Genomic DNA, 24,774 nt, shown 5'->3' on the forward strand with positions numbered 1-24,774 from the left:
ACAGTCCATCTGGTCCAGGTGACTTATCTATCTTCAGACCTTTCAGCTTCCCAAGCACCTTCTCCTTTGTAATAGCAACTACACTCACTTCTGCCCCAACACTCTCAAATTTCTGGCATACTGCTAGTACCTTCCAAGTGAAGACTGATGCAAACTACCTATTAAGTTCATCTGCCATTTCTTTGTCCCCCTTTACTACCTCTCCAGCATCATTTTCCAGTGGTCCAATAGCTACTTTCACCTCTTTTTTACTCTTTATACTGTATATCTGAAAAAAACCGTTGCAGTCCTCTGATATTTTTGGCTAGCTTTCCTTCATATTTCCTCTTTTCTCTCCTTGTGTTTTTTTAAAGTTGCTTTCTATTAGTTTTTAAAAGCTTCCTAATTTTCTAACTTCCCACTAATTTTTGCTCTATTATATGCCCTCTCTTTTGCTTTTATGCTGTATTTGACTTCCCAAGGTTGTCTCATCCTCCCTTAGAAATGTATCTATCCTGCGCCTTTGAATTTCCCCCAGAAACTCTAGCCATTACTGTTTTGCTGTCATCCCTGCTAGTGTCCCCTGCTATTAATTTTGGCCAGCTCCTCCCTCATGCGTCTGTAATTCCCTCTACTCCATTGTAAAGCGAATTGTAATACACTGTCATACATCCGACTTTATCTTCTTCCTCTTAAACTACAAAGTGAATTCTATCATATTATAATCACTGCCTCCCAAGGTTTCTTTACCTTATGCTTCCTAATCAAATCAGTTTCATTACACAACATTCCCTTAGTGGACTCAAACATAAGATACTCTAAAACACCATTTGGTAGGCACTTAACAATTTCCCTCTTAGAATCCAGCACCAACCTGATTTTCCCAATCTACCTGAATAACATTGCCTTTACTAACTCCCATTGAAATTTATATTCCACATCTTGGCTACTGTTCAGGGCCTGTATATAACTCCCATCGGGGTCTTTTTACCCTTGCAGTTTCTTAACTCTACATCTTAACTCAAGGATTCTACATCTTCCAATCCAAAGTCACCTCTTGTTAAGGATTTCATATTTTACCATCAGAACCACCCATCCCCATCTGCCTACCTGCCTGTCCTTTTGATACAAGGTGTACCCTTGGATGTTAAGCTCCCAACTACAATCTTCTTTTTGCTATATCTAAGTGATGCCAATGTCATACCTGCCAATCTGTAACTGTGCTAAAAGATCATCTTCCTTATTCTGTATAGTGCATGCATTACACCCCATGCCCCCATGTTACACTTTACCTCTTCTCACTGACTGCAATTTTGCCCTATCATCTGCCTACCCTTCCTCAAAGTCTCACTACACACTGAATCAATTTATACACTAACTGCCCCATCCTGAGCCTTATTATTCCGGTTCCCATCCCCCTGCCAACTTAGTTTATGCCCTCCCTAACAGCTCAAGCAAACCTGCCTGCAAGGATATTGGTTTCCCTTGGGTTCAGGTGTAGTACCATCAATCCTATTCCTGCCCTAGCACCTGGCACTGTGAATAATCCAGAGATTACTACCTTGGAGATCTTTTTCCCTAACTCCCTATATTCACTGTGTAGGACTTCTTCCCCCTTTCCACCTAAGCCACTGGTACCAATGCGCACCATAATCTCTGGCTACTCACTCTCCTTCTTGAGAATCTTCTGCAGCAGCTCTGAGACATCCTGGACCCTAGCACCTGGGAAGCAACACACCGTAAGACACAGGAGCAAACTTAGGCCATTCCACCCATCAAGTCTTCTACGCCATTTTGTCAGGGCTGATCCATTTTCCCATTCTCCTGCTTTCTCCTTTAACCTTTCACACCCTGGCTAATCAAGAACCTATTAAACTCTGTCTTAAATACACACAATGACCTGACGTAAACAGACTTCTGTGGTAACAAATTCCCCAAATTCATCAACCTCTGGATAATGGAATTCCTCCTTGTCTTCGTTCTAAATGGATGCCCTTTTATTCTGAGGCTGTACCGTCTGGTCTTAGACTATAGGATACACCCTCTCTATGTCCATTCTAACCAGGCCTTTCAACGTTTGATAGGTTTCAATGAGATCCTCCCCTCATTCTTCTAAATTCCAGCATGTACAGGGCATGAGTCATCAAATGTTCCTCATAAAATAACCCTTGCATTCCCAGAATTACTCTTTGGAACCTCTTCTGGACCCTCTCCAATTTCAGCACATCCTCTTTTTTTTTAGATAACAGGCCCAGAACTGCTCACAATACTCCAAGTGAGGACTCACTAGTGTCTTATAAATTCTCAGCATTGCATCCTTGCTTATATATTCTAGTCCTCTTGAAATGAAACAGTACCCTGACTTCTCTTTCATGGTCTCAGAATCTCCCATCCCCTTAACTATCGGGTCTATCACTACAGCTCTGTCTGACTTTACCCTTCCCTGCTGAGCCTCACAACCCACATGTCACAGGAGGAGCATTCCACTGCCTGAACTACCATCTTGCCTACACTTGTTATTCCTCTAACTTCTCAAACTTAAGTCCTAGCCTGCGCCTGCTCTCTCCCAAGCCTGACCACTCTAATACTGTCCATTCACACAATGGCCGCACTGCTCAAATCCTGCTTCTTTTTATTGGCATTTGCTATTTAACCACAGTTACTTTTAATCCAAGCAATTTTCTACTCAGTAGACAAGTCCCCACAAGCCCTGTTTGCTTTTTAATACGGGTGCATAAAATCCACAAGGAACTGTCTCCAATTTACTCCATGATCTCCTGCCCCACCCCAGGGACAAACTGAGCTCCACGCATTGTTGTGGCCATTCTGTACAGTGGAACAGCTCGTGCAGACCTTAGATAATGGATTCTAAGGACACAGTCCTTTTTTTTAAATTGCTCACTGCTGCAAAAGATTTTTCTATATCCTTCCAATGATCAGTGACATTTAAAAAAATATTAGAGGTAAAAGATACTAAAATTTAAAACTATATTTAATTGATATAAATTAAATAACAATATTAATTTGAATTAAATAATGAAACCACTTACCTTTCCAAATGAATTCAAAACCTGTTTAAATAGTTTGGTTCATACTACAAGCTGAGAGGCCAAACATGACGTATGTCTGGCTCTTAGCTCAACATCACTGAGCTCTGCTCTAGATTCAGTTCTGAATCCATTAACAAAAAAGGTTAATTCACCGGCATTTGACCTTCACCACATTTCTGACTTCTGCAATATAATGTGCAACTTCCTGAGTCAGGAACATGACGTTTACCATAACAATTCTCTATAAAACACCAGTTGCATACATGCCATTGCAATATGCATATCTGTACAATAGAGGGCGCTCATAGGTTACAGAGAAAATTGTGCAAACTCCACTCAGACAGCACCCATGATCCCTGTCCCTGTGAGATATCAACACTAATTTGAGATTCTATCAAAACAGTTTCCCTCTATTCATCTTATTACAGCCTGGCATGAATGTGCACATTTTCTGCACAGGCAGTATTACTGTTTAAAAGTCAACCACTATAATATTTATGTTTTACAGTGAAGCCTAAGAAACCAGAGTTATAGAGCTATATAAGCAAGTAAATGGGTCCTGTAGTCCAACTTGTCCATATTAACTACATTATCTCAGTCAGCTAGTCCAATTTGTCGGTATGTGGCCCATATCCTTTTAAACTTTTTCTCCTTCCTCAGTCTTCTCTGCAACTATAACACTATATTTCTGCATTGTAATTTTTTCTTTTTTGTACAACCTCACTGTACTTATGCATGGAAAGTTCCATCAGGATGACATACACACAGTATCTTGCTACATGGGTTAATAACAACCCAATTACAATTACGTATCTTTACAAATGTCTTTTAATTGTCTTAATTGAACCCACCCGAACCACTTTCTCCAGCAGTTCATTTCATAATTCTTTATAATGATAAAAGGGTAAATAATGAAAGATAGAATCATAGAAAACCTACAGCACAATACAGGCCTTTCGACACACAAAGCTGTGTCAAACATCTCCTCTGTGCCTACTTCCAAGCACCTTTAAAACTGTGCCCTCTCGTGCTAGCCATTTTTCAGCCCTGTGAAAAAGCCTCTGAATATCCACACGATCAATGCCTCTCATCATCTTATATACCTCTAGTGAAATAGTTTATTATGTCTTTGTAATGGGACTATATAGGAGACTCAAAACAAAAATAATCCATTTAAATAAAATGTGGACATGTGAATTGTGGGATAGAATTTAGAAATAAGGGGTAAAGAGAAGTTCTTCAAATAACAAAGACTTTGTGACCAAGGTGCTACATTTATTAAAAATAGTTTTACTGTACCTTTCACACATTTATAGTACGTTTCACAAGTTTAGGACATCTTAAATCACCTCACACCATCTCATAAGTACCTTTGAAGCATAGTCACTTCTGTAATATTAAATCAATGGAAACCTTGTCTTATATATCGACAAAGTTACTGATAAGCATGAGGAGTTACACACACTCCTTGTAACATGTTATTTATTTAGACATACAGCACAGTAACGGGCATTTCCGGTCCAACGAATCTGCACCATGCAATTACACCCAGGCACCATTATAGAAAAGAACACTGTCGACGTTTTTGGGCTAAGACCCTTCAACGAGTCCTGCTGAAGGGTCTCGGCCCGAAACATCGACTGTACTCTTTTCCAATAGATGCTACCTGGCCTGCTGAGTTCCTCCAGTATTTTGTGTGTGTTACTATATGACTTTATGACCAGATTACGTCGAGGTGGATTAAGTTCTGAAAAGTTCTAACAGAATTGTTTGCTTAGATTTTATGCAACACAATTTTACATCATGTTTTAACACAGTAGATTGTAATTCTTAATTTTTATTGCTTACATTTTAGAATATTTATAGCTGTAGTCATAACAGTCTGTGAGCTCCCAACAGCAAACTGCCAATGGAATATGCAATTTTAAATATACTTTCAAAGACTGGAGCTCACAAGATGCAAATAACAGATCCAATCTTAAAACATATGATGAATTGCTGGTCTTGTACAACATCAGCAATGGATTCAATTTCAAAAGTAAACCCCAATTTGAATTTGTTTCCCTGGTTGACTAGTTCTGTTAATAAGTGATTTCACTGTACGTCAATTAAAAAAAACTGAAAGGGTGACTTGGGAATTAGGTCAATAAATTGCTTTGAAGACTTATTGACAGCAAGTGATGTGAGACCAAATCCAATACATAATCTCACACCTAAGATTTCCCATGTTGAGTATTGGTTATCCGACAGAGTGGTTCCATTAGAAAACATGGGAGCTTTTAAATAACACTTTTTAAAACTTTCAAAGTAATATACAAAATGTTGACAGAACTCAGAAGGTCAGACAGAATCCATGGAAGGAAATGAACAGGTGAAATTTCAAGCTGAGACCCTTTGGCATGACCGGAATGAAAGAAGGTGAAAACTAGAATAAAAGGATGGGAGAGAAGTAGCTCTAGATGTGGGTGATGGGTGAATCCAGGTGAGAGGACAAAGGTAGGTAGGTAGAGGAGGGGGAAGGGGAATGATGTGAGAAACTGGGAGCTGACAGGTGGAAGAGGCAAAGATGGAATCTAATAGGTGAGGGAAAGGACAAGAGATGAAAGAGCCAGTGGAACAAGGGAAACAAAAGGGGTGTTAGAACAGAGGGAGGTGGTTACCAGGAGTTAGAGAAATCAATGCTGATGTCAGGTAGGAGGCTACCAAGAAGGAATATGAGATGTTCCACTAATCTGTGTCACTTTGACTTAACTGTAGAGGGGGCCATGGAAAAATGTCAGTATAGGAATGGGAGATGCAATTAAAATGGCTTGTGATATTACAAAAGCAATCCCCCTTAATACAGTCTGCATTAACTCTCACTGATCAGATGCAATCTCACTGATCCTCCACTCTGCTTTGCAACATCTAGACAATTGCAAGACATATGTCAGGCTACTGCTCATCGATTACAGCTTGCCATTCAATATTCTTTTCCCTCAGGACTAAAGATGAAGCATCAAGACCTGGGCCTCTGTACCTCTTTACAACTCAATCCTCAACTTTCATACTGGAAAATTATAGTCAGTGCAGATTGGTAATAACATCTTCTCACTATCAACACAGCTGAACTTCAAGGATGTGTGCCAAGGCCACTGCTCTCTCTATATTCATGATCACGTAGCTAAACACAGCTAAAACTCTCTGATATGCATGGAATCACAGATGGTGATGAAGGGACTTACAAGTGTGAGATAGATTGGCTGGTTGAGTGTTGTCACAACAACTTCACACTCAACTACAGCAAGACCAAGTAACTGACCGTGGACTTCAGAAAGAGGAGGTCATGAGAACACATATCTATCCTCATTGAGGGGTTAATGATGGAAAGGGTGAGCAGCATCACATTTCTAGGTATTCACATCATCTCAGAGGATCTCTAATCAGGGCCTGTATCAAAAATGTTGACTGCTTCCCGCCACCAATGCTACCTGACCCATAGTTTTGCTATCTTTATGCTTAGAAACATAGAAAACCTACAGCACAATACAGGCCCTTCGGCCCACAAAGCTGTGCCGAACATCTCCTTACCTGAGAAATTACCTACGGTTACCCACAGCCCTCTATTTTTCTGAGCTCCATGTACCTATCCAGGAGTCTCTTAAAATACCTATCATATCCGCTTCCACCACCGTCATCAGCAGCCCATTCCACGCACTCACCACTCTCTGCGTAAAAAAAACTTACCCCTGACTTCTCCTCTGTACCTACTTCCCAGCACCTTTAAAACTGTGTCCTCTTGTGCTAGCCATTACAATGCCTCTCATCATCTTATACACCTCTAGTGAAATAGTTTATGTCTTTGTATTGGGACTACATAGGAGCCTCAAAACAAAAATAATCCATTTAAATAAAATGTGGGATAGAAGTTGGAAACAAGGTGATGAAATGGCAGAACAGACTTGATGGGCTGAATGGCCAAATTCTGTTCCTATGTCTTATGTTCATGGCTAGTAGACACTTGGGAATTGAGGAGCATCAGGGTCAGTATCAAGAGTTTTAGAAGCTTATTTATTTCAGAGGAAATAAAGCATATACTTTTGTAGCAGAAGTAGACCTCAAGATGGTTAATAGTATCAACCATTAAATAAAGGAACAGAATTCTTCCAGCTAGTACAGTACCTCTTATGACACCATCACTGTGTGCCTCATGGTAACATGGAAACACAGAAAACCTACAGCCAAATACAGGCCCTTTGGCCCACAATGCTGAGCCGAACATGTACGTACTTAGAAATTACCTAAGGTTACCCATAGCCCTCTATTTTTCTGAGCTCCATGCACCTGTCCAGGAGTCTCTTAAAAGACTCTATCATATCCGCCTCCACCACCGTCACCGGCAGCCCATTCCACGCACTCACCACTCTCTGCATAAAAAACCTACCCCTGACATCTCCTCTGTACCTACTTCCATGCACCTTAAAACTGTACCCTCTTGTGCTAGCCATTTCAGCCCTGGGAAAAAGCCTCTGACTATCCACACGATCAATGCCTCTCATCATCTTATACACCTCTATCAGGTCACCTCTCATCCTCCATTGCTACAAGGAAAAAAGGCCGAGTTCACTCATCCTATTCTCATAAGGGATGCTCCCCAATCCATGCAACATTCTTGTAAATCTCCTCTGCACACTTTCTATGGTTTTCCACATCCTTCCTATAGTGAGGCGACCAGAACTCAGCACAGTACTCCAAGCAACACACACAAAATGCTGGTGGAACACAGCAGGCCAGGCAGCATCTATACGGAGAAGCAGTGTCGACGTTTCGGGCTGAGACCCTTCATCAGTCCTGATGGGACTCAATTCCATGATTGATGAAGGACAATGCACTGTATGCTTTCTCAACTACAGAGTCAACTCGGAGCCCAAGATCCCTCTGATCCTCCACATGCCAAGAGTCTTGCCATTAATATTATATTCTGCCATCGTATTCAACATACCAAAATGAACCACCTCACACGTATCTGAGTTGAACTCCATCTGCCACTTCTCAGCTCAGTTTTACATCCTATTAATGTCCTGCTGTAAGTTTTGACAGCCGTCCACTCTATCCACAACACGCCCAACCTTTCTGTCATCAGCAAATTTACTAACCCATCCCTCCACTTCCTCATCCAGGTCATTTATAAAAATCACGAAGAGCAGGGGTCCCAGAAAAGAACTCTGAGGCACACCACTGGTCACTGACCTCCATGCAGAATATGACCTGACTACAACCACTCTTTGCCTTCTGTGGGCAAGCCAGTTCTGGATCCACAAAGCAATGCCCCCTTGGATCCCATGCCTCCTTACTTTCTCAATAAGCCTTGCATGGGGTACCTTGTCAAATGCCTTGCTGAAATCCATATACACTACATCTACTGCTCTGCCTTCATCAATGTATTTAGTCACATCCTCAAAAAATTCAATCAGGCTCATGAGGCACGACCTGCCTTTCACAAAGCCATGCTGACTATTTCTAATCATATTATACCTCTCCAAATGTTCATAGATCCTGCCTCTCAGGATCTTCTCCATCAACTTACCGACCAGTGAAATAAGACTCACTGGCCTGTAATTACCAGGGCTATCTCTACTCCCTTTCTTGAATAATGAAACAACATCCGCAACCCTCCAGTCCTCCAGAACCTCTCCCGTCCCCAGTGATGATGCAAAGATCATTGCCCGAGGCTCAGTGATCTCCTCCTTCACCTTCCACAGCAGCCTGGGGTGCATCACGTCCGGTCCCAGTGACTTATCCAACTTGATGCTTTCCTAAAGCTCCAGCACATCCACATTCTTAATATCTACATGCTCAAGCTTTTAGGCACTGTAAATTATCCCTACAATCGCCAAGATCCTTTTCTGTAGTGAATACTGAAGCAAAATATTCATTAAGTACCTCTGCTATCTCCTCCAGTTTCATACACACTTTTCCACTGTCACACTTGATTGGTCCTATTCTCTCACGTCTTATCCTCTTGCTCTTCACATACTTGTAAAATGCCTTGGGAGGTTTTCCTTAATCCTGTCCACCAAGGCATTCTCATGGCCCCTTCTGGCTCTCCTATTTTCTTTCTTAAGTTTCTTCCTGCTAGCCTTATAATCTTCTAGATCTCTATCATTACCTCGTTTTTTGAACCTTTCATAAGCACTTTTCTTCTTGACTAGATTTACAACAGCCTTTGTACACCATGGTTTCTGTGCCCTACCACCCTTTCCCTGTCTCAATGGAACATACCTATGCAAAGCTCCACACAAGTATCCCCTGAACATTTGCCACATTTCTTCTGTACATTTCCCTGAGAACATCTGTTCCCAATTTATGCTTCCAAGTTCCTGCCTGATAGCCTCATATTTCCCCTTACTCCAATTAAACACTTTCCTAACTTGTCTGTTCTTATCCCTCTCGAACGCTATGGTAAAGAAGATAGTGATCACAATTCTATCTCCAAAATGCTCCCCCCACTGAGAAACCTGACACCTGACCAGGTTCATTTCCCAATACCAGATCAAGTACAGCCTCTCCTCTTGTAGGCTTATCTACATATTGTGTCAAGAAACCTTCTTGAACATACCTAATAAACTCCAACCCATCTAAACCTCCTCGCTCTAGGGGCATGCCAATCGATATTTGGGAAATTAAAATCTCCCACCATGATAACCCTGTTATTGTTACACCTTTCCAGAATCTGTCGTCCTATCTGCTCCTCGATGTCCCTGTAACTATTAGCCAGTCTATAAAAAACACCCAGTAGAGTTATTGACCTCTTCCTGTTCCTAACTACCACCCACAGAGACTCCGTAGACAATCCCTCCATGTCTTCCTCCTTTTCTGCAACCTTGACACGATCTCTGATCAACAGTGCCAAGCCCCCACCTTTTGCCTCCCTCCCTGTCCTTTCTGAAACATCTAAAGCCTGGCACTCAAAGTAACCATTCTTGCCCCCGAGCCATCCAAGTCTCTGTAATAGCCACAACATCATAGCTCCAAGTACTGATCCACGCTCTAAGCTCATCCGCTTTGTTCATAACACTCCTTACATTAAAATAGACACATCTCAAACCATCGGTCTGAGCGCGTCCCTTCTCTATCACCTGTTCATCCTCCCTCTCACACTGTCTCCAAGCTTTCGCTATTTGTAAGCCAACCTGCTCTTCCTCCGTCTCTTCAATTTGGTCCCGACCCCCCAGTAATCCTAGTTTAAACTCTCCCCAGCAGCCTTAGCAAACCTCCCCACCAGGATATTGGTCCTGGGATTCAAGTGCAATCCATCCTTTTTGTACAGGTCACTCCTGCCCCAAAAGTGGTCCCAATGATCCAGAAATCTGAATACCTGCCCCCTGCTCCAATCCCTCAGCCATGCACTTATCCTCCATTTCACTCTATTCCTATACTGTCATATGGCACAGGCACTAATCCCGAGATGACTACCTTTGTGGTCCTGCTTCTCAACTTCCTTCCTAACTTCCTGTTGTTTGCTTTCAGGACCACCTCCCTTTTCCTGCCTATGTCGTTGGTACCAATATGTACCACGACCTCTGGCTATTCTCCTTCCCACTTCAGGATGTGGTGGACACGATCAGAAACATCCCTGACCCTGGCATCTGGGAGGCAAGCTATCACACGTTTTTTTCCTGCGTCCACAGAATCGCCTGTCTGACCCCCTAACTATAGAGTCTCCCATCACTGCTGCCATCCTCTTCCTTTCCCTACCCTTCTGAGCCATAGGGCCAGACTCTGTGCCTGAGGTGCGGCCAATGTTGCTTCCCGCAGGTAGGCCGTCCCCCCTCAACAGTACTCAAGCAGGAGTACTTATTGACAAGAGGTGCATGTTGCTCTTGATTTCCAGTACCTGCAGTCTCTTGTGTTTAATAAGGGAAGTGGTTGATGGGAATGGAAGAGTGGACCAGGGATTCATGCTGAGAAGTCATAGTAAAATGCTGAACGGGGAGAGAGGAGAACATGTCCAGGGGTAGATGAAAATGAAAAGAGTGATTTTTTCAATGTGGATTGAGATATCATAGCCATTACAGAAACATGGCCGAGGGATAGCTAAATGTTCTAGGGAACAGGTGCTATATGCGGTATTGAAGTAGAAGAGAGAGAGGAGGTGGGGTTGTATTTCTGACAAAGGAGAATATCAACACAATAGCCCAAGATGAAACTACTACGGAATCACTCAGTGAGGCTTTATGAGTGGAGCTGAAAAATGAGGAAATGATTGCCTTTCTAAGGGCCTAGAAGGGGTACAATTCGTTAACTATGTCCAGAGAACTCTCCTCAGGCCTTACCTGGGAGAGCGCAAAGCTTAACTTACTTTTGGGAAATAGGGCAGGATGAGTGGCTGAGGTGTCAGTGGGGGAAGAACTGTTGGACTAATGATCATACTTCTGTTAGTTTTAAATTAGAACATAGAAATCTACAGCACATTACAGGCCCTTTGGCCCACAATGTTGTGCCAACCATGTAACCTACTTCAGAAACTGCCTAGAATTTCCCTACCGCATAGCCCTCTTTTTTTCTAAGCTCCATGTACCTATCTAAGAGTCTCTTAGAAGACCCTATTGCATCTGCCTCTACCATCGTCACTGGCAGTGCATTCCACACACCCACCACTCTGTGTGAAAAACTTAACTCTGATGTCCCCCTTGTACCTACTCCCAGGCACTTTAAAACTATGCCCCCTCATGTTAGCCATTTCAACCCTGGGAAAAAGCTTTTGGCTATCCACACGATCAATGCCTCTCATCATCTTATACACTTCTATCAGGTCACCTCTCATCCTCCGTCACTCCAAGGAGAAAAGGCCAAATTCACTCAACCTATTTTCATAAGGCATGCTCTCCAATCCAGGCAACATCCTTGTAAATCTCCTTTGCCCTCTCTCTGTAGTATTCACATCCTTTCTGTAATGAGGTGATCAGAATTGAAAACGGTACTCCAAGTGGGGTCTAACTGAGGTCTTGTAGAGCTTTAACATTACCTTGTGGTTAATTTAAATTAGTTATGGAAAAGGGCAAATCTGGTCCACAAGTTAAAGTTCTAAATTGAGGCAAGGAAAATTTTGATGATATTAGATAGAAAATTGCAAAAGTTTATTAGGGTAGGTTGTTTGTAGGGAGAGGGACTTCTGGCAAATGTGAGGTTTTTAAAAAGTGTGATATCAAGAATTCAGCCCTGGGAAGTTTGGGAGGTGCAGGGAACCCTGGATGACGAGGGATATTAATGCTCTAGAGAGGAATGGCCAGGTACAGGCAGCTGGGATCAAATGAAACCCTGGAGGAGTATAGGAATTGCAGGAGTATATTCAACAAGGAGATCAGAAGAGCAAAAGTGAGGCATGAGATAGGTTTGGGAGATAAAATTAAGGAGAATCCAAAGGGATTTTGTAAGTATATTTAGTGAAAAATAGTAACTAGAGTAAATTAGGGCCCCTCAAACTAAAGTGTCTCTCTTTGTGTGGAACCTTAGGAGATAAGCAATGTCCTCAATGAATATTTTTCTTCTGTTTTTACTGTAGAAAAGGATACGAAGACCTTGCAAGGTGACAGACCGTAATGGAGTACCTGGTAGGGCTCTGAAAACCTGTGCCAACCGACTGGCAGAGGTGTTCAAAGATATTTTCAATCTCTCATTGTTCATTAGAAGTTCCCACCTGTTTCAAAAGGGCTGCACTTATACCAGTACCCAAGAAGAACAGAGTGAGCTGCCTTAACGACTATCGCCCAGTAGGACTCACATCTATAGTGATGAAATGCTTTGAGAGATTAGTTATGGCTAGAATGAACTCCCATCTCAGCAAAGGGCCTGGACTCACTGCAATTTACCTATCACCACAATAGGTCTACGGCGGACAGAATCTCATTGGCTCTTCAGGTTGCCTTGAATCGCCTGGAAAACATAAATGCCTATGTCAGGATGCTGTTGACTGACTACATCTCAGCGTTTAACACAATCATTCCTACAGTTCTGATTGAAAAGCTCCAGAACCTGGGTGTCTGTGCCTCCCTCTGTAACCTAACAGGAAGACCACAATCTACGTGGATTGGAAATACCATCTCCACATCGTTGACAGAAAACACTGCTGCACCTCAGAAATGTATGCTTTATCTCACTGCACTACTCTCTCTACATCCATGACTGTGTGGCCAGGCACAGCCCAAATGTCATCTATACATTGGCTGACAATACAATCATTGTTGGCAGAATTTCAGATAGTGATGAGAGAGCAAACACGAGCAAAACATATTAGTTAGTTGAATGGTGTTGCAGCAACAACCTTGCACTGAAAGTAAGAAAGACCAAAGAACTGATTGTGGACTTCAGAAGAGTTAAAACAAGGGAACACACACCAGTCCTCATAAAGGGATCAGAAGTGGAAAGTGAGCAAATTCAGGGTATCAACAACTCTCAGGATCTAACCTATTGATGCAGCTCAAAGAAGGCACAACAGTTGCTATATTTCATTAGGAGTTTGAGGAGATTTGGTACATCACCAAAATGATTAGCAAATTTCTAAGATGTACTGTGGACAGCATTCTAACTGACTGCATTACAGTCTGGTATTGGGGGGGGGGGGAAGGGAGGGGCTACTGAAGAGGGTCGAAGTAAGCTCCACAGAGTTGTAACCTTAGTCATGGGCACTAGCCTCTGTAGTATTCAGGACATCTCAAGGAGTGATTCAGGAACAATTTCTTCCCCTCTGTCGCTTTCTGAATGGACATTAAATCCATGAACACTACCTCACTACTTTATTTTTATTTCTATTTTTATACTACTTATTTAATATATATACTTACTATAATTCACAGTTTAATTTGGTATTGCATTGTTCTTCTGCCACAAAGCCAACAATTTTCATAACATATGCCGGTGATATTAAACGTGATTCGGAGTTGATTCTGACTAGTATTTTATAAGAGGGGATTCAGAGGAATAAGATATACAAGCATTTGGAAAGACAGGTTGGTTAGTGATAGCACAGATTTATGCACAGAGATCATACCTCACAAATTTGGCAGCAGGATGGGAAACTGAGCAATAGGGTTGGGGCAGTTGGCATACAAGCATCAACACGTACAAACAAGCTGGATGAACTCAGCAGTTCGGGCAACATCCGTTGAAATGAGCAGTCAACGTTTCGGGCCAAGACCCTTTGTCAGGACTGAAGAAGGAGGGGGCAGGGTGGAAAACTAATCAGAGGAAAGATCAAGGGGTGGGGGAGGGGAAGCAGAGAGGGGATAGGCAGGAGAGGAAGAAGGAATCTAAGGGGAAAGCACTATGGGTAGTAGAAGAGGGCAGAATCATGAGAGAGGTGATAGGCAGCTAGAAGAGGAGACAGAGTGAAAGTGGGATGGGGGAAGGGAGAGGGAGGGAATTACCGGAAGTTGGAGAATTCAATGTTCATACCAAGGGGCTGGAGACTACCCAGACGGTATATGAGGTGTTGCTCCTCCAACCTGACTTTGGCCTCATCATGGCAGTAGAGAAGGCCATGTATGGACATATCCGAATGGGAATGTGAAGCAGAGTTGAAGTGGGTGGCAACCGGGAGAGCCTGTCTGTTGTGGCAGACGGAGCGGAGGTGCTTGACGAAGCAGTCCCCCAATCTGCAATGGGTCTCGCCGATGTAGAGGAGGCCGCACCGGGAGCACGGGATGCAATAGATGACCCCAACAGACTCACAGGTGAAGTGTTGCCTCACCTGGAAGGACTGTTTGGGGCCCTGAATGGTGGTAAGAGAGGAGGTGTAGGGACAGGTGTAGCACTTACACTTGCAGGGGTAAGTACCAGGTGGGAGATCTGTGGGGAGGGACGTGTGGACCAGGCAGTCGCAGAGGGAACGATCCCTGCGAAAAGCAGAGAGGGGTACAGAGGGAAAGATGTGCTTGGTGGTGGGGTCCTGTTGAAGGTGGCGGAAGTTGCGGAGGATAATATGCTGGATTCGGATGCTGGTGGAGTGGTAGGTGAGGACAAGGGGAATGCGGTCCCTGTTGTGGTGACGGGAGGATGGGGTGAGGGCCGAAGTGCGGGAAATGGAGGAGATGCGGGTGAGGACATCATTGATGACAGCAGAAGGAAAACCACAATTCTTAAAGAAAGAATCTTCTTCTACTACCCATAGTGCTTTCCCCTTCTTCTTCTCTCCTGCATATTCCCTCCCTGCTTCCCCTCCCCCACCCCATGATCTTTCCTCTGATTAGTTTTCCACCTGGGCCTTCCACCCTCTCCTCACCTTCTTTATAGGGCCCCTGCCCCCTCCTTCTGCAGTCCTGACGAAGGGTCTCAGCCCGAAACGTTGACTGCTCGTTTCAACGGATGCTGCCCAATCTGCTGCGTTCATCCAGCTTGTTTGTACATGTTGATATGACCACAGCATCTGCAGTGTATTTTGTGTTAGCCTTTTGGCATGCTAACTTTATCAGTTATGGCACTGAGTATAAAAATTGGGATGTTATGTTGCAGTTGTACAAGACACTGGTGAGGCCACATTTAGAATACTGTGCTCAGTTTTGGATACCCTGCAAGAGAAAGATGTTATTAATCTGGAAAGAGTGCAAAGAAAGATTTATAAGGATTTGCCAGGGCTTGAGGGGCTGAGTCATGGAGAGAAATTGAGCAGAAACTGAGCAGGGACAAGGTGAGAGTAAGCATTCGGCACGGACTAGAAGGGCCGAGATGGCCTGTCTCCGTGCTGTAATTGTTATATGGTTAGGTTGGGACTTTCATCTTTTGAGCATGGGAGAATGTTGGTGATCTTATAGAGGTGCTTAAAATTATGTGGGACATAAATAGGGTAAATGTGCACATTATTTTTCTCAGGGTTGGGGAACCAAGAACTAGAGGGCATAGGTTTAAGGTGAGTGAGGATACATTCAATAGAACTTGAGGGGCAAAATATTCACTCAGAAAATGATAAAAAGGCACAAAGGTTAGAAAGAGTGAGGAAATAGTTTAAACTAGAGGTAAAATGATATGGATGAAGGAAAATCATTGGGCCTTCAATGTACCAGTTTGCATTCAGTTAATCAGTTAATTTGGGAACAATGTATTTGAAAATCAAGATATCAAACTTGGTACAAAATTCAATGGTCTACCGATCAGCAGCAATTCCTTTCTCCAACAAGCTTTGCTAAAGCAGGCACCTCAAGGCACTGGAAAAATATCACTAACACTAACTCTGCAAGATCCTGCAAATTCATCGGGAGAATAAGAAAACAAACCATAGCATCCAGGTAATCATTTCCAGTATTGCCCAATTTACGTTCTGTTAGTTATACTTGGGCGGGTCATATCATTTAAACATCCAACACCAGACTTGCAATTCTATTCCAAGCTCTTTCACAGAAAGAAACAAAGGAAAAGATTCAAGTCTGTGCTAAAAGCCTCCTTAAAAGAATTTAACATCCCTAATGACTACTGGAAATGTACGGCCATTAACAACTTAAGGTGGAGAAGCATCAAGGATGGTATTAAGAACTTTAAGTACTGAACATACATTCCAAGCACATTGAAATCATGGAAATGCACAAAAGGAATGTATTACTTAACAAACCATAGCACCACCCACCTCCTTAGGTACCTTCTGGTCCATTTGTGGAGAAGTGTTCAGTTGCATATTGGCCTCATGAACTACTTTAGAACCCACAAAGCTAAAGTGGAAACAAGTCATCTTCAATCCCAAGGGACTTGTTGGGGGGAAAAATAGGAGCTAGGGCAAAAAGGCAATTTAATTGAGGAATTTAGACAGAATTTTGTCTTAAGATCAAATGCAACACCAACCAGGGTGTGCAAGTTATTATGGCAATTATAATATTTTAATAATTCATATCTCAGTGCATAGTTTTTTGAATTTATTTTAACAAAAATCTAATTTTAGTGTTATGTTAATTTTAAAAAATGCAAAATAAAAACTGAAAAGCTGAACAAAAAACTAACAGCAGGATAACACATTTACTATTAAAATCCATTATCAGGAATCCTCTTTATATAGCATCTGAGTTGTCTGACTTTTTAAAGACTAATCCTTACATTGTTCTTTTATTACAGGTGCAGTGGATTCCAGTTAATTGGGACACAATGGGACCGGGAATCAGGACATTTTGGCCAAATTAAGTGGTTGCCCAATTAGCTGAAGTTTCATGGAAATCAACCTCTTCAGACAAATTACCAGAGGAAGTGGTTGAGGTACGTATAATGATGACATTTAAAAGACAGCTACATGGATAGGAAAGATTTAGAGGGATACAGATCAAATACAGGCAGCTTGGTCAGCATGGATGAGTTGGGCCGAAGGGCATGTTTCCATACTGTGGGACTCAATGATTTGATGAATCATGTCAGAATCAGGTTTATTATCACTGGCATGTGACGTGAAATTTGTTAACTTGGCAAAGCAGTTCATTGCAATACCGAATATAGAAGATAAAAATAATAAGTAAATCAATTACAGTATACATATATCGAATTGATTAAAAATTGTGCAAAAAAAAGAAATAATATATATTTCAAAAAGTGAGGTAGTGTTCAACGTCCATTTAGGAATTGGATGGCAAAGGGGAAGAAGCTGTTCCTGAATTGCTGAGTGTGTGCCTTCAGGCTTCTGTACCTCCTACCTGATGGTAACAGCGAGAAAAGGGCATGCCCTGGTTGCTGGAGATCCTTAATAATGGACACTGCCTTTCTGAGACACCACTCCTTGAAGATGTCCTGGGTACTTTGTAGGCTAGTACCCAAGATTGAGCTGACTAAATTTACAACCCTCTGCAGCTTCTTTCGGTCCTGTGCAGTAGCACCCCCCCACCCCACCCCCCCATACCAGACAGTGATGCAGCCTGTCAGAATGCTCACCATGATATATCTATAGAAGTTTTTGAGTGTATTTGTTGACATACCAAATCTTTTCAAACTCCTAATGAAATATAGCCACTGTCTTGCCTTCTTTATGATTGCATCAATATGTTGGGACCAGGTTAGATCCTTAGAGATCTTAACATCCAGGAACTTGAAACTGCTCACTCTCTCCATTTCTGATCCCTCTATGAGGATTGGTATGTGTTCCTTTGTTCTACCCTTCTGGATATCCACTGTCAGCTCTTTAATCTTAATGACATGAATGCAGGTTGTTGCTGCGGCACCACTCCACTAATTGGCATATCTTGCTCCTGTACGCCCTCTCATCACCACTTGAGATTCTACCAACAATGGTTGTATCATCAGCAAATTTACAGATGGTATTTGAGCTACGCCTAGCCACACAGTCATGGGAATATAGAGAGTAGAGCAGCGGGCTAAGCACACACCCCTGAGGTGCGCCACTGTTGATCGTCAGCGAGGAGGAGATGTTATCACCAATCCACATAGATTGTGGTCTTCCGGTTAGGAAATCGAGGATCCAATTTCAGAGGGAGGTCCAGAGGCCCAGGTTCTGCAACTTCTCAATCAGGATTGTGGGAACGATGGTATTAAATGCTGAGCTATAGTCAATGAACAGCATCCTGACATACTGTGTGACTCAATGGCTTGATGAAGCATCCCTTCTCACTCTTCTAAAATTAGTTTAAAAAGACAACTACTATTTAACTGAGAAACAAACAATGCATTTAAATGAAATATAGGACAAATAAGATTAGAGTATTACTACAAAAATTGTAGAAAAACTGTGTATTAGTATAGACAGAGGAATTCATCCAGTGTACACTGTCATGTTCTTTTGACCGACTGTAAATGAACAAAATCAGCACAGACAACTAGTGCAGATGATGGACTGCCTTCAATGCTTCCTGCATGAAGTAATATCAAAAATCACAGCTTTTTAATTCGGCATCAGTCTGCCCAAATGAATAACATAACACAAACATTAAGTAATTGATGCTATTTAAAAACTGCTCACTATAAGCAATATGTAGTGCCTAATGGTCACACATGTACATGCAACTGGTGCTACTTAGAAACTGTTGCATCTTCCAAATCTTCACTTTCATTGTAATACTCAAGATGATTGTCAATATCTTCAAATTCATTTCCGTTCCTAACTTGCTGAAGTAGTAAAATCATTTCATTTCTATTCCTAGCTGTTTCTCACATTTTCAAGACACAATGTTAAAACCAATGCAAAAACAGTCTCCTATCCTAATTAAGTGGCATGGTGTCCCAAATAAACTAAAGAAATACTGGCTATTTTCTCAATGCTTTTGTTATCCCAAAGAGCTATCCCAAATAAGCCGCTGCCCACAATTAACCAATGGCCCAATTAACTGTTGTGCAAAAGTCTACGTAAATTTTATATAATTTCACTTTTCTTTAATCTTGTGCCCCAAGCATCACCACACCTCAATAACAAGCAGATGTTTTGAGAGGGTGGTCAAGGACTACACCTGCAGCATGCTACCACCCACACTGAACCCCCTACAATTCACCTACCGACACAACCGATTGACAGATGATGCAATAGCCACAGCTCTATATACAGTCCTTACACATCTGGAGAAGAGGGATGCTTATGTGAGAATGCTGTCCTTGGACTACAGTTCAACATTCAACACCATAATTTCCTCCAGGCGCGACAAGAAGCTCAGAGACCTCGGCCTTCACCCTGCCTTGTGTAACTTTATCCTGGACTTCCTGTCAGACCACAGGCAGGTGGTAAGAGTGGGCTCCCTCACCTCTGCCCCCTGACTCTCAACACAGGTGCCCCTCAGGGCTGTGTACTAAGCTCTCTCCTTTGCTCTCTGCATACCCATGACTGTGTTGCCACCCACAGCTCCAATGTGCCAATTAAATTTGCTGACCACACTACACTGATTGGCCTAAACTCAAGTAATAATGAGGCAGCCTACAGAGCATGTCATCACCCTGACACAATGGTGACAAGAAAACAATCTCTCCCTCAATGTCGCAAATCAAAGGAGCTGCTTATGGACTACAGGAGGAATGGAGACAGGCTAGCCCCTATTGACATCAATAGATCTGGGGTTAAGAGGGTAAACAGCTTTAAGTTCCTTGGCATAAACATCACCGAGGATCTCGTGGTCTGTACATACCGACTGTGTGGTGAAAAAGGCATAACAGCACCTCTTTCACCTCAGATGGTTGAACAAGTTTGGTATGGGCCTCCAAATCCTACAAATGAGAGTATCCTGACTGGCTACATCACTACTTGGTATGGGAACTGTACTTCCCTCAATCGTAGGTCTCTGCAGAGAGTGGTGTGGACAGCCCAGTGCATCTGTAGATGTTAACTTTCCACTATTCAGGACATTTATAGACAGGTGTGTAAAAAGGGCCCCAAGGATCATTGGGGACCCAAGTCATCCAACCACAAACTGCTTCAGCTGCTACCATCCAGGAAATGGTACAGCAGCATAAAAGCCAGGACCAAAGGCTCCGGGACAGCTTCTTCCACTAGGCCATCAGACTGCTTAATTCAAGCTGATGTAACTGTATTTCTATGTTATATAGACTACTCTGCTGTACATAATATTTATTATAAATGACTATAAATTACACATTGCATATTTAAATGGAGACATCACATAAAGATTTTTACTCATAAGGATGTAAGTAATAAAGTCAATTCAATTAATATCTACATAACAATGACATTAAGATTCTTAATTACTTCATATTTCACCCTTCAACTACTTCACTATCCTATTTTGCACCTTTGACATGATGTTCATTATCGCATCACTGGCAAACAGCACATATAAATTTGCTTGTATACACTGACACAGGGACGTCTCTATCACCTTCAATAAATTGTTTCAATTAATTTCACCTCATATTAAAAACTGCTGCAGTTAAAGTTTTATCTTATCTTTCCTGCTTTAGAATGGATTGATCTCCCAATACAACACTGTCTCCCCACCCACCCTCTCTTACCAAAAGTGCTACCAAGCAATGGTCCGTGGTTGTCACTGAGTGCACAGAACCAGTCTGCTGCATCATTGATGTGAGCAGTTAGTTCAAGTGCTTCTTCAAAATAACACAGAGCCCAAATGTTGTCAGCAATGCAATCAAAGGTGTAAGTATGAAAGCAGTATTACAGTATATACTTCAACATTTTCTGGGCTGGCTAAAAGAATTGCACGTAAAATTTATCAAGGTCATTCTAAATGCATAGCCCAAACCATAATTAAAGCCTTAAAAATATATATTGTACATCTGCTAAAACTGAAAAAGAAAATTGAAGTAATATGTACATTCAAGCTTAAGTATGTGCACTCAACCATTTAAAACAGTTGCTACAATAATTTTATCTTAACTATACTTAAGTTTTTAATGGAGTCATACTTTCCACATTCTTCCAATTCTATACTGGCTGAAATCTTTCCATCCACAAATAAGAACCAGCCCACAGATTCCATCAGAACTTCCTCTTTTTCCTTCTTTGTATTAACGTCGGCTGCACTCTCAAGCAAACAAATATTAATTCCAAAAAGGAGCACTTTTCAAACCAACTTATTTTGAAAACAACAGCATTATCCTCTAAACTTCCTGCTCAAGCACTGAATTGCTCCAAGTTTGAACTGATTTTAAAAAAAGTCACCACCTCAGGACATGCTCTATAATGAGCTCAACTGGTAGGAAGCTGACTCACAGATGGGCATAGTTAACATCTGCTCATATCCGCAATATCAGGACACTCCTGACTCTCATGCAGCCACTGGAAAGTATTTCCAACTGTGAAACAAAACTAAAACAGTACATGCAGCTTAACTTTAAAAAAAATTACAAAATGACACATCAGCAGATATTTAAATTGATTTGTTCAAAATACAGTGAATTCTCGTTAATTGGGCCATCGGTTAATCGGTGCAGCCACTTATTTAGGACCACTTTAAAGAACTAATCATGAAAATGGCCGGGATTTCCTTCCTTATTGGGATACTATGCCTTGTAATTGGAAAAAGAAACAGTCACCAAACAGTTTCAAACTAATGCTAGTTGCAGGCACTTGTGTGGCCATTAGACATTACACTGTACTTAAGAGTGAATAGTTTTAAAATAGCTTCAGTTGCATTTGTGCTCAACAAGCAGTGATTTATGTCACCAATATTTGGCGAGAAATAAGTAGCAAAACAATTCAGAACTGATTTCATCATTGTGGCTTCAAGCATTCTGTCCTGGAGATGCAAGAAACAGCCAGGAGTGGTAATAAAATTATTTCATTACTTCAGCAAATTAGAAACTATAAAGAATTTGAAGATATCAATACTCGTAATTAATGTTACAATGGAAACAAAAATTTGAAAGATGCAACAGTTTCTAACAAGTGTCAGTTACACTTGTGTAGCTATTAGACACTACACTGTGCTTAGAGTGAACAACTTTTAAATGGTGTTAGTTTCATATGCTTGTACTAAGTTATTCATCTGGGCTGACCGACGCCGAATTAAAAAGCAGTGATTTTTGACACTATTTCATGCAGGAAGGGTTGTAAAGAAAGCTTTTGAAACGTTAGCTTTCATAAATCAATGTACTAAGTACAGGAGGTGGGAAGTTATGTTGAAATTGTGTAAGATGTTGGTGAGGCCCAATTTGGAGTATTGTGTCCAGTTTTGGTCAGCTACTTACAGGAAAGATGTAAATAAGATTGAAAAAGTGCAGAGAATATTACTGGGACTTGAAGACCTGAGTTATAGAGAAAGGTTGAATAGGTTAGAACTTTATTCCCTAGAACGTAGAAGACTGAGGGGAAATTTGATAGAGGCATACAAAATTATGAGGGGTATAAATGCAAGATGACTTTTTAATGAGACTAGAACTAGAGGTCATGGGTTAAGGGTGAAAGGTGATAAGTTTTGGGGGAATTTCTTCACTCAGCGGGTAGTGAGAGTGTGGAATGAGCTTCAAGTGCAAGTGGTGGTTGCAGAGTCAATTTCAACATGCAAGAGAAATTTGAATAGGTACATGGATGGGATGAGTATGAGATCATAAGACAATAAAATATAGGAACAGAATTAGGCCACATGGCTCATCAGGTCTGCTCCACCATTTCATCATGGCTGATCCAATTTTTCTCAGTGCCAATCTCCTGCCTTCTCCCTGGGACCCTTCCTGCCCTGACCAATCAAGAATCTATCAACCTCTGACTTAGATATACACAAACACTTGGCCTCTACAACTGCCTAAGCAAATAATTTCCAGATTCACCACTGTCCGGTTAAAGAAGTTTCTCATCTCCATTCTAAAAGGACATCCCTATATCCTGCAGCTGTGTTCTCTGGTCTTGGACTCTCCAACCACAGGAAACATCCTTTCCATAGGTACAAAGGACTACAGTCCAGGTGCAGGTCATTTGGACTAGGCAGATTAATGGTTCAACTTGGACGAGATGGGCTAAAGTGACTGTTTTTATGTTGCAGTGTTCTATACCTCTATGAAGGCAATAAAGGCAGCTCATTATCTGCACTAGGTGGCAGTGACAATTTTGTTAATTTACAGTAAATCAAAAGAATACAGAAACATACACTGGATGAATTCATCTATTTTAAAACCTAATAGTTATAAATGATGTTCCGATTTGTTCTGTATTTCATTTAAATATCTCTTTTATTACTCAGTTAAATGTAGTTTGCCTTTTTTACACTATTTCAGCCACCTAATTGGGCCAAAATGTACTGTTCCCAATGTGTCCCAATTAACCAGAGTCCACTGCATTATGCTTTTATTGTCCTTATAATGTCCTTAAGCAGAAAATCATATCCATTCATACAAGAGAGAATACTTGTTTGGAAATGTGATGCTACAAACATACAGAAGTTGTACAAAGATTAAATTGTTGAAAGGCTGGCAGACTAATTAATATTTTATCTAATTTGGTTTTACTGCTTAAAACAGTTCCTTCCTCCCGAAAATTTAAACGACAACATTGTTTTCCAGTCTCCTCTTCCTACCCTAAGACCATTCTTTCTGGGTGGGTCTCCAATGGTACTGGAAGTTACATGAGCATAGACTATGAATGTTCCCAAAATCGGTCAACTTCAGAATCAAGCCAACACATCTAGTTTCAAGTATATTTATTATCAAATAACATATAAACTATATAATTTATAATGTATATAAGAACGCATTTCCAGCTGGGAACTACTAGCAGCAATCAGACACAGGAAGGCTGGTTGATTTTTGTGCTTTTTTTTCCCAACAGCCAAAATTTACTGGTATTTGTTTGTACGAAGGCCATTTCTCTTTAGTTTGTTCTGATAATGAAAGTTCCCAGTGAAGTGTTTTTCCAAAATCTGCATTCCATTGTAAATGCCAAACTTTTAATCATCCGTCTACTGCTTCTAGCCAGACAATAAAAACATCACTACCCCAGATCCTTAAGGAAGTCAAAGTCGTCCAACTCCCAAAGTTCGAAACTCAGGAATTCTAGAAGTTCCAACGTTAAAAGATGTTTCATGTTTCCTACGTTTTTTGTTCAGAGCAAGGCAAAATTTAGGGAAAAGAATTTAAATAGCTGTTTGATCATTGCAGAAACATTGTATAGTTTCTTACCATTTAAAGGAAGATATAAATATAGTTAATATGGTACTTTATGTATACCTGTATAACAGAACAGCATTTGCTATCCTCCAGTTCTCCAACACCTCACCCATGGCTAAGCCTGCCAGAGCACCTGAAATTTCCGCATTAGCCCCACCCTTCTCAAATGTCCGAAGGGACACTTCATCAGGCTTTAGGAATTTATCCACTTCAATTTTCCTCAGAGCAGCAA

General features: G+C 41.4%; 1 protein-coding gene across 9 annotated transcripts in view; it reads right to left on the reverse strand.

Moving 5' to 3' along the window:
* Positions 1–24,774, reverse strand: part of gjc2 (gap junction protein gamma 2) — a 133,172-nt gene that overhangs the window by 55,090 nt on the left and 53,308 nt on the right. For 2 of the 9 annotated variants that reach the window (XM_073055000.1, XM_073054998.1), the window contains exon 1: positions 3,030–3,243. The exons of 4 other annotated variants lie outside the window; for them this stretch is intronic. The gene's annotated coding sequence lies outside the window, so the exon portion shown is untranslated. Of the gene's footprint in view, positions 1–3,029; positions 3,244–12,708; positions 12,767–12,880; positions 12,905–21,347; positions 21,525–24,774 lie in introns of those variants that run through there. 3 more of the 9 variants (XM_073054997.1, XM_073054999.1, XM_073055003.1) reach the window with 3 other exon arrangements.

This window comes from Hemitrygon akajei, chromosome 8 (genome assembly GCF_048418815.1).
Source record: "Hemitrygon akajei chromosome 8, sHemAka1.3, whole genome shotgun sequence".
Lineage (NCBI taxonomy): Eukaryota > Metazoa > Chordata > Chondrichthyes > Myliobatiformes > Dasyatidae > Hemitrygon > Hemitrygon akajei.